The sequence below is a fragment of the Entelurus aequoreus genome, linkage group LG14 (assembly GCF_033978785.1).
Source record: "Entelurus aequoreus isolate RoL-2023_Sb linkage group LG14, RoL_Eaeq_v1.1, whole genome shotgun sequence".
Classification (NCBI taxonomy): domain Eukaryota; kingdom Metazoa; phylum Chordata; class Actinopteri; order Syngnathiformes; family Syngnathidae; genus Entelurus; species Entelurus aequoreus.
In genome coordinates, this window is record NC_084744.1 from 63532514 (window position 1) to 63540013 (window position 7500).

At 34.5% G+C, this 7500-nt stretch overlaps 1 protein-coding gene across 1 annotated transcript in view; it reads right to left on the bottom strand.

The window, feature by feature from the left end:
• The window catches only part of ppp1r35 (protein phosphatase 1, regulatory subunit 35), a 13546-nt gene that overhangs the window by 5051 nt on the left and 995 nt on the right, over nt 1-7500 (bottom strand). The gene's annotated exons all lie outside the window — the stretch shown is intronic.

Below are 7500 nucleotides of genomic sequence, written 5' to 3' on the forward strand. Positions count from 1 at the left end.
ATATAGCCCTAAATCACAAGCGTCTCAAAGGGCTGCACAAGCCACGACGACATCATTCTGCAACTTTGTGGAACAAAACGGAAGTTAGCTTCTTCCTGGGTTGCCAGACAGGAAATGGCGCGATATCTCTCTTTAAAAAAGCTCATGAGTGGGATAGTCGTCGAAAAAAAAAGTGAATTTGATAACTTTATGAAGCACTTGGCCATAAAACCGCTTGCTCTAAAATGCGGTAGAGTATTAGGTTTTTCAAAATAATATGCTGAATTATAGCATTTATGTCATGCAGTTGTTTTGTAGGTTTTTTGTTGTTGTTATTTTCATTTCTTTAACTGTACTGTGCTTTATTTTGACAGTTAGCAGGTTTTTGACCAATAAAAAAAAAGTAAAACATTTTCAAAATAAAATTGCACTAGCGGGCTTAAATATAGGGGTCTTTTTTTTTTTTTTTAATTATGCAAGCGAGTAACCACCCGTGATTATCAATCAATCAATCAAAGTTGATTTATATAGCCCTAAATCACAAGCGTCTCAAAGGGCTGCACAAGCCACAAAGACATCATTCTGCAACTTTATGGAACAAAACGGAAGTTAGCTTCTTCCTGGGTTGCCAGACAGGAAATGGCGCGATATCTCTCTTTAAAAAAGCTCATGAGTGGGATAGTCGTCGCAAAAAAAAAAAGTTAATTTTAAAACTTTATGAAGCACTTGGCCATAAAACCGCTTGCTCTAAAATACTGTAGAGCAGGGGTCACCAACCTTTTTGAAAGCAAGAGCTACTTCTTGGGTAGTGATTAATGCGAAGGGCTACCAGTTTGATACACACTTAAATAAATTGCCAGAAATAGCCAATTTGCTCAATTTACCTTTAACTCTATGTTATTATTAATAATTAATGATATTTACACTTAATTGAATGGTTTAAAAGAGGAGAAAACACAAAAAAATGACAATTACATTTTGAAACATAGTCTATCTTCAATTTCGACTCTTTAAAATTCAAAATTCAACCGAAAAAAAGAAGAGAAAAACTAGCTAATTCGAATCTTTTTGAAAAAATTAAAAAAAATAATTTATGGAACATCATTAGTAATTTTTACTGATTAAGATTGATTTTAGAATTTTGATGACATGTTTTAAATAGGTTGAAATCCAATCTGCACTTTGTTAGAATATATAACAAATTGGACCAAGCTATATTTCTAACAAAGACAAATCATTATTTCTTCTAGATTTTCCCGAACAAAAATTTTAAAAGAAATTCAAAAGACTTTGAAATAAGATCTAAATTTGATTCTACAGATTTTCTAGATTTGCTAGAATAATTTTTTTTGAATTTTAATCATAATAAGTTTGAAGAAATATTTCACAAATATTCTTCGTCGAAAAAACAGAAGCTAAAATGAAGAATTAAATTAAAATGTATTTATTATTCTTTACAATAAAAAATAAATTTACTTGAACATTGGTTTAAATTGTCAGAAAAGAAGAGGAAGGAATTTAAAAGGTAAAAAGGTATATGTGTTTAAAAATCCTAAAATCATTTTTAAGGTTGTATTTTTTCTCTAAAATTGTCTTTCTGAAAGTTATAAGAAGCAAAGTAAAAAAATAATGAATTTATTTAAACAAGTGAAGACCAAGTCTTTAAAATATTTTCTTGGATTTTCAAATTCTATTTGAGTTTTGTCTCTCTTAGAATTAAAAATGTCGAGCAAAGTGAGACCAGCTTGCTAGTAAATAAATACAATTTAAAAAAATAGAGGCAGCTCACTGGTAAGTGCTGCTATTTGAGCTATTTTTAGAACTGGCCAGCGGGCTACTCATCTGGTCCTTACGGGCTACCTGGTGCCCGCGGGCACCACGTTGGTGACCCCTGCTGTAGAGTATTAGGTTTTTCAAAATAATATGCTGAATTATAGCATTTATGTCATGCAGTTGTTTTGTAGGTTTTTTGTTGTTATTTTCATTTCTTTAACTGTACTGTGCTTTATTTTGACAGTTAGCAGGTTTTTGACCAATAAATGACAAGTAAAACATTTTCAAAATAAAATTGCACTAGCGGGGCTTGAATATAGGGGTCTTTATTTTATTTTATTTTTTAATTATGCAAGCAGAGTATCAACCTGTGATTATCAATCAATCAAAGTTGATTTATATAGCCCTAAATCACAAGCGTCTCAAAGGGCTGCACAAGCCGCAACGACATCATTCTGCAACTTTATGGAACAAAACGGAAGTTAGCTTCTTCCTGGGTTGCCAGACAGGAAATGGCGCGATATCTCTCTTTAAAAAAGCTCATGAGTGGGATAGTCGTCGAAAAAAAAAAAAGTTAATTTTATAACTTTATGAAGCACTTGGCCATAAAACCGCTTGCTCTAAAATACTGTAGTTTATTAGGTTTTTCAAAATAATATGCTGAATTATAGCATTTATGTCATGCAGTTGTTTTGTAGGTTTTTTGTTGTTGTTATTTTCATTTCTTTAACTGTACTGTGCTTTATTTTGACAGTTAGCAGGTTTTTGACCAATAAATGAAAAGTAAAATATTTTCAAAATAAAATAGGTTTTTCATAATAATAGCGGGCTTAAATATTGGGGCCTTTTTCTATTGAATTTTAAGTAACAACCCGTGATTATCAATCAATCAATCAATCAAAGTTGATTTATATAGCCCTAAATCACAAGCGTCTCAAAGGGCTGCACAAGCCGCGACGACATCATTCTGCAACTTTATGGAACAAAACGGAAGTTAGCTTCTTCCTGGGTTGCCAGACAGGAAATGGCGTGATATCTCTCTTTAAAAAAGCTCATGAGTAGGATAGTCGTTGAAAAAAAAAAAAGTTAATTTTATAACTTTATGAAGCACTTGGCCATAAAACCGCTTGCTTTAAAATACGGTAGAGTATTAGGTTTTTCAAAATAATATGCTGAATTATAGCATTTATGTCATGCGGTTGTTTTGTAGGTTTTTTGTTGTTGTTGTTATTTTCATTTCTTTAACTGCACTGTGCTTTATTTTGACAGTTAGCAGGTTTTTGACCAATAAATGAAAAGTAAAACATTTTCAAAATAAAATTGCACTAGCGGGGCTTAAATATAGGGGTCTTTTTTTTCTTCTTTTTTTTTTTTAAAATTATGCAAGCGAGTAACAACCCGTGATTATCAATCAATCAATCAAAGTTGATTTATATAGCCCTAAATCACAAGCGTCTCAGAGGGCTGCACAAGACACAACGACATCCTCATTAATGGAATTTTTAAAAAATGTATAAATTAGACAGCGCTAATAATGTAAGCGTTATTGCAAGCGCACACGGCCCTATGGATAAAAACATTTAAATACAATACACCACACAAATGCATGCCATAATAACATAAATGATACAAAACTAAAATACAAATAATCCATAAAATTGATTTTTTAAAAACTGCTTCAGGATGAAAATATAATGCAGATTAAAAACTGACAATCTCCCCCCTTTTTAAAAAAAAAATTCTGCATTATATTTTCATCCTGAAGCAGCTTTTTTTTTTTTTTTTTAAATCAATGTTATGGATTTTGGTGTATTTTTTGGTTTTGTGTCATTTCTGTGCATTGTGGGCCACCATCTGTTATCATGGCATACATTTGTGTGGTGTATTGTATTTAAATGTTTTTATCCATAGGGGCGTGTGCGCTTGCAATAACGCTTACATCATTAGTGCTGTGTAATTATTTTTTTGAAAAAAAATCCCATTAATGAGGATGTCGTCGTGGCTTCTGCAGCCCATTGAGACACTTGTGATTTAGGGCTATATAAATCAACTTTGATTGATTGATTGATTGATTATCACGGGTTGTTACTCTGCTTACATAATTAAACTTTTTTTTTTTTTTTTTTTAAAAGACCCCAATATTTAAGCCCCGCTAGTGCAATTTTATTTTGAAAATGTTTTACTTGTCATTTATTGGTCAAAAACTTGCTAACAGTCAAAATAAAGCACAGTAAGGCAAGGCAAGGCAAGGCAACTTTATTTGTATAGCGCTTTTCATACACAAGGCAGACTCAAAGTGCTTCACAGACAACAAAGTGAAATGAAAGAAAATAAAAGCAAAATTAAAATGCAGACAATAAAAATAAAAACAGTGCAGACGTTAAAAGTTAAAAGATTAAAAGATTTAGCTGAAAGCTAAGGTGAACATAAAAGTCTTCAGTCTAGTTTTAAAAGTGGTGAGAGTTGGGGAGAGTCTGACATCTTCAGGAAGTTTATTCCAGCTATGTGTTGCATAGTGACTGAATGATGATCTCCCTTGATTTGAGTTTACTCTTGGAACCGCTAACAGATTGCTCTCAGAAGATCTTAGTGATCTAGAGGGCGTATATAGTGGGAGCATATCAGTGATATACTTGGGCCCTAGACCATGTAGTGATTTATATGTGAGCAGGAGGATTTTGAAATCTATTCTCTGATGTACAGGGAGCCAATGTAAGGATTTAAGAATTGGTGTAATGTGCTCACATTTTTTGGTCTTTGTTAGAACTCTAGCAGCAGCGTTCTGAACAAGCTGTAGCTGCCTGACAGTTTTTTTGGGAAGACCTGCAAGGAGACCATTACAATAGTCTAGCCTACTGGTAATAAAGGCATGTACAAGTTTTTCTAAGTCTTGAGCTGACATGAGCCCTCTAAGTCTTTTTACATTTTTGAGGTGATAGTAGGCCGATTTTGTTACTGATTTGATGTGACTGTCGAAATGTAAATCAGAATCTAAAATAACCCCAAGATTTCTGGCTTTATTTGAGGTTTTCAGGGACAGTGATTGAAGGTGTTGGATGACTTTAAACCTTTCTTTTTTAGCACCAAAAACAATTATCTCAGTTTTATCTTCATTTAGTTGTAGGAAATTTTGGCACATCCAGTGTTTGACTTGCTCAATGCACTGGCACAGAAGATCTATGGGGCGATAGTCATTTGGTGATAGCGCTACATAGATTTGGGTGTCATCGGCATAGCAATGATGGTCAATGTTATTATTTTGCATGATTTGTCCTAGTGGGAGCATGTAGATGTTAAATAAAGTCGGCCCCAAGATTGAACCTTGGGGGACTCCACACGTTACGTTGGTTGGTTCTGATACAAAGTCACCAATGGAAACAAAATAGTTCCTATCTTGTAGATATGACTTGAACCAGCTTAAAACTGTGCCTGAGATCCCCACCCAGTTTTCCAACCTGTCCAAAAGTATTGAGTGGTCGACAGTGTCAAATGCAGCACTGAGGTCCAAAAGCATTAATACTGAAGTTTTGCCAGAGTCTGTGTTTAGACGGATGTCATTTATAACTTTAAGAAGGGCCGTCTCTGTGCTATGAAGAGGTCGAAATCCTGACTGGAAGTTGTTGTGGCAGCCAGTAGAAGCCAAGAAGTGATTTAGTTGTTGGAGGACAACTTTCTCAATTATTTTACTTATGAATGGTAGATTTGAAATTGGTCTGTAGTTGTTGATAACAGAGGCATCTAGGCTCTGCTTTTTTAGAAGAGGTTTAATGACTGCAGTTTTGAAAGCCTTCGGGAAATTGCCCGATTTAATAGAATTATTAACTATTTGCAAGATGTCTGTTGATAGGCAGTCAAAAACATTCTTAAAGAAGTTGGTAGGTAAAACATCAAGGCAGCAGGTGGATGACTTTAGAGCTGTCACCGTTTCCACTAGAGTTTTAGAGTCTATGGCATTAAAGCTTGCCATCATTGCTGTGTTACTTTTGCCTAAATGGGGTGGTGATCCAACTTTTTTACTTGAGATATTGATGGTGCGTCTGATGCCTTCAATTTTATCAGTATAAAAGAATGCAAAGTCATTGCATTTCTGCGTGGAATGGAGTTCGGCTGGTATTTGTGTTGGGGGTTTAGTCAGTCTGTCAACGGTTGTGAATAGGGTTTTGGCCTTATTTGTGTTGCTGTTTATGATATTGGAGAAGAATGTTTCTCTAGCACTTTTTAAGACTAAATTGTAGGCCTGGAGGCTCTCTTTATAGATGTCATGGTGAATATGAAGTTTTGTATTCCGCCAGATTCGTTCAGCCTTCCTGCACTCTCTTCTCTGGGCTGTTACAGCAGCAGATTTTCTCCAGGGTGCCTTTTGCTTGCCAGAAATCGTTTTAACTGTAACAGGTGCAATGATATCTATGATATTCACAATTTTGGAATTAAAGTTGCTTACAAGATCATCAGCATGACATGGGTTTAGAGGTGGTAGTGAGGAGATGGCGTTTTTAAAGAGGACATTAGCATGTTCATTTATGTACCGCTTTTTGACATTCTTTGATTCTGTTTGTGTGTCCGGAATTACAGAAATATTAAAGAAAACACAGAAATGATCAGACAATGAAGGATCAATCACAAGAACATCAGAAACATTGAGACCTTTTGTGATAATCAGGTCCAGGGTGTGTCCCTTATAATGTGTAGCCTCTTTCACATGTTGAGACAGTTCAAATGTGTCTAAAATAGTAAAAAGTTCTTTTGCGCCCTTGTCATTTAAATCGTCAATATGAAAATTAAAATCACCAGTTATAACCAGGCAGTCAAAGTCAGTGGAGATGCTAGACAATAGTTCAGTAAAATCATCAAAAAAATTTGCAGAATATTTAGGTGGCCTGTAGATAATTAACAAGAGAATTTTGGGAGAGCATTTCAACACAGCACACAGGTATTCAAATGATGTAAACTCACCGAGTGACATCTGTTTCCCCTGAAACATGTTTTTAAATATAGCAGCAACCCCTCCACCTCTTTTCCCCGATCTACATATATCAATGAAGTTATAGTTGGGGGGTGCTGTCTCGATCAGAATGCTTGCACTGTTATTTTGTTCCAGCCATGTTTCAGTTAAAAACATAAAGTCAAGTTTAGAAGTGCTAATAAAATCATTGACTAAAAATGATTTGCTATTCAGAGACCTGACATTGAGCAGACCCATCCTGATGGTGTTATTGACAGGCTTCGATGTTGGCTTTGATTTGGAGATAATAGGAATGAGATTGTTTAGGTTAGCAGGGTGGCTAAGTTTCCCAATGTTTACTCTCTTGGTAGTCACAACAGGGATGTAGAAGGTGCCATGATTTGATGTAGGCAACCTTGGGCCCAGCTGATAATGTGGTCTACTGCTGAACCCTTTAAATAAATTAAAATAACAACAAAAACCATACAAAACAACTGCATAACATAAATGTTGTCAAATGATAAAAATGTTTAAATTAAATTATTCAAGCGAGTAACAACCCGTGATTGTTGGGATTTTAAAAAATGTATAATTAGACAGCACTAATGATGTAAGTGTTATTGCAAAGACACGCCCCTATGGATAAAAACATTTAAATACAATACACCATACAAATGTATGCCGTAATAACAGATGCACAGAAATGACACAAAACCAAAAAAATACACCAAATCCATAAAATGAATTGAAAAAAAAGCTGCTTCAGGATGAAAATATAATGCACAATAAAAATTAACAATCCAAGC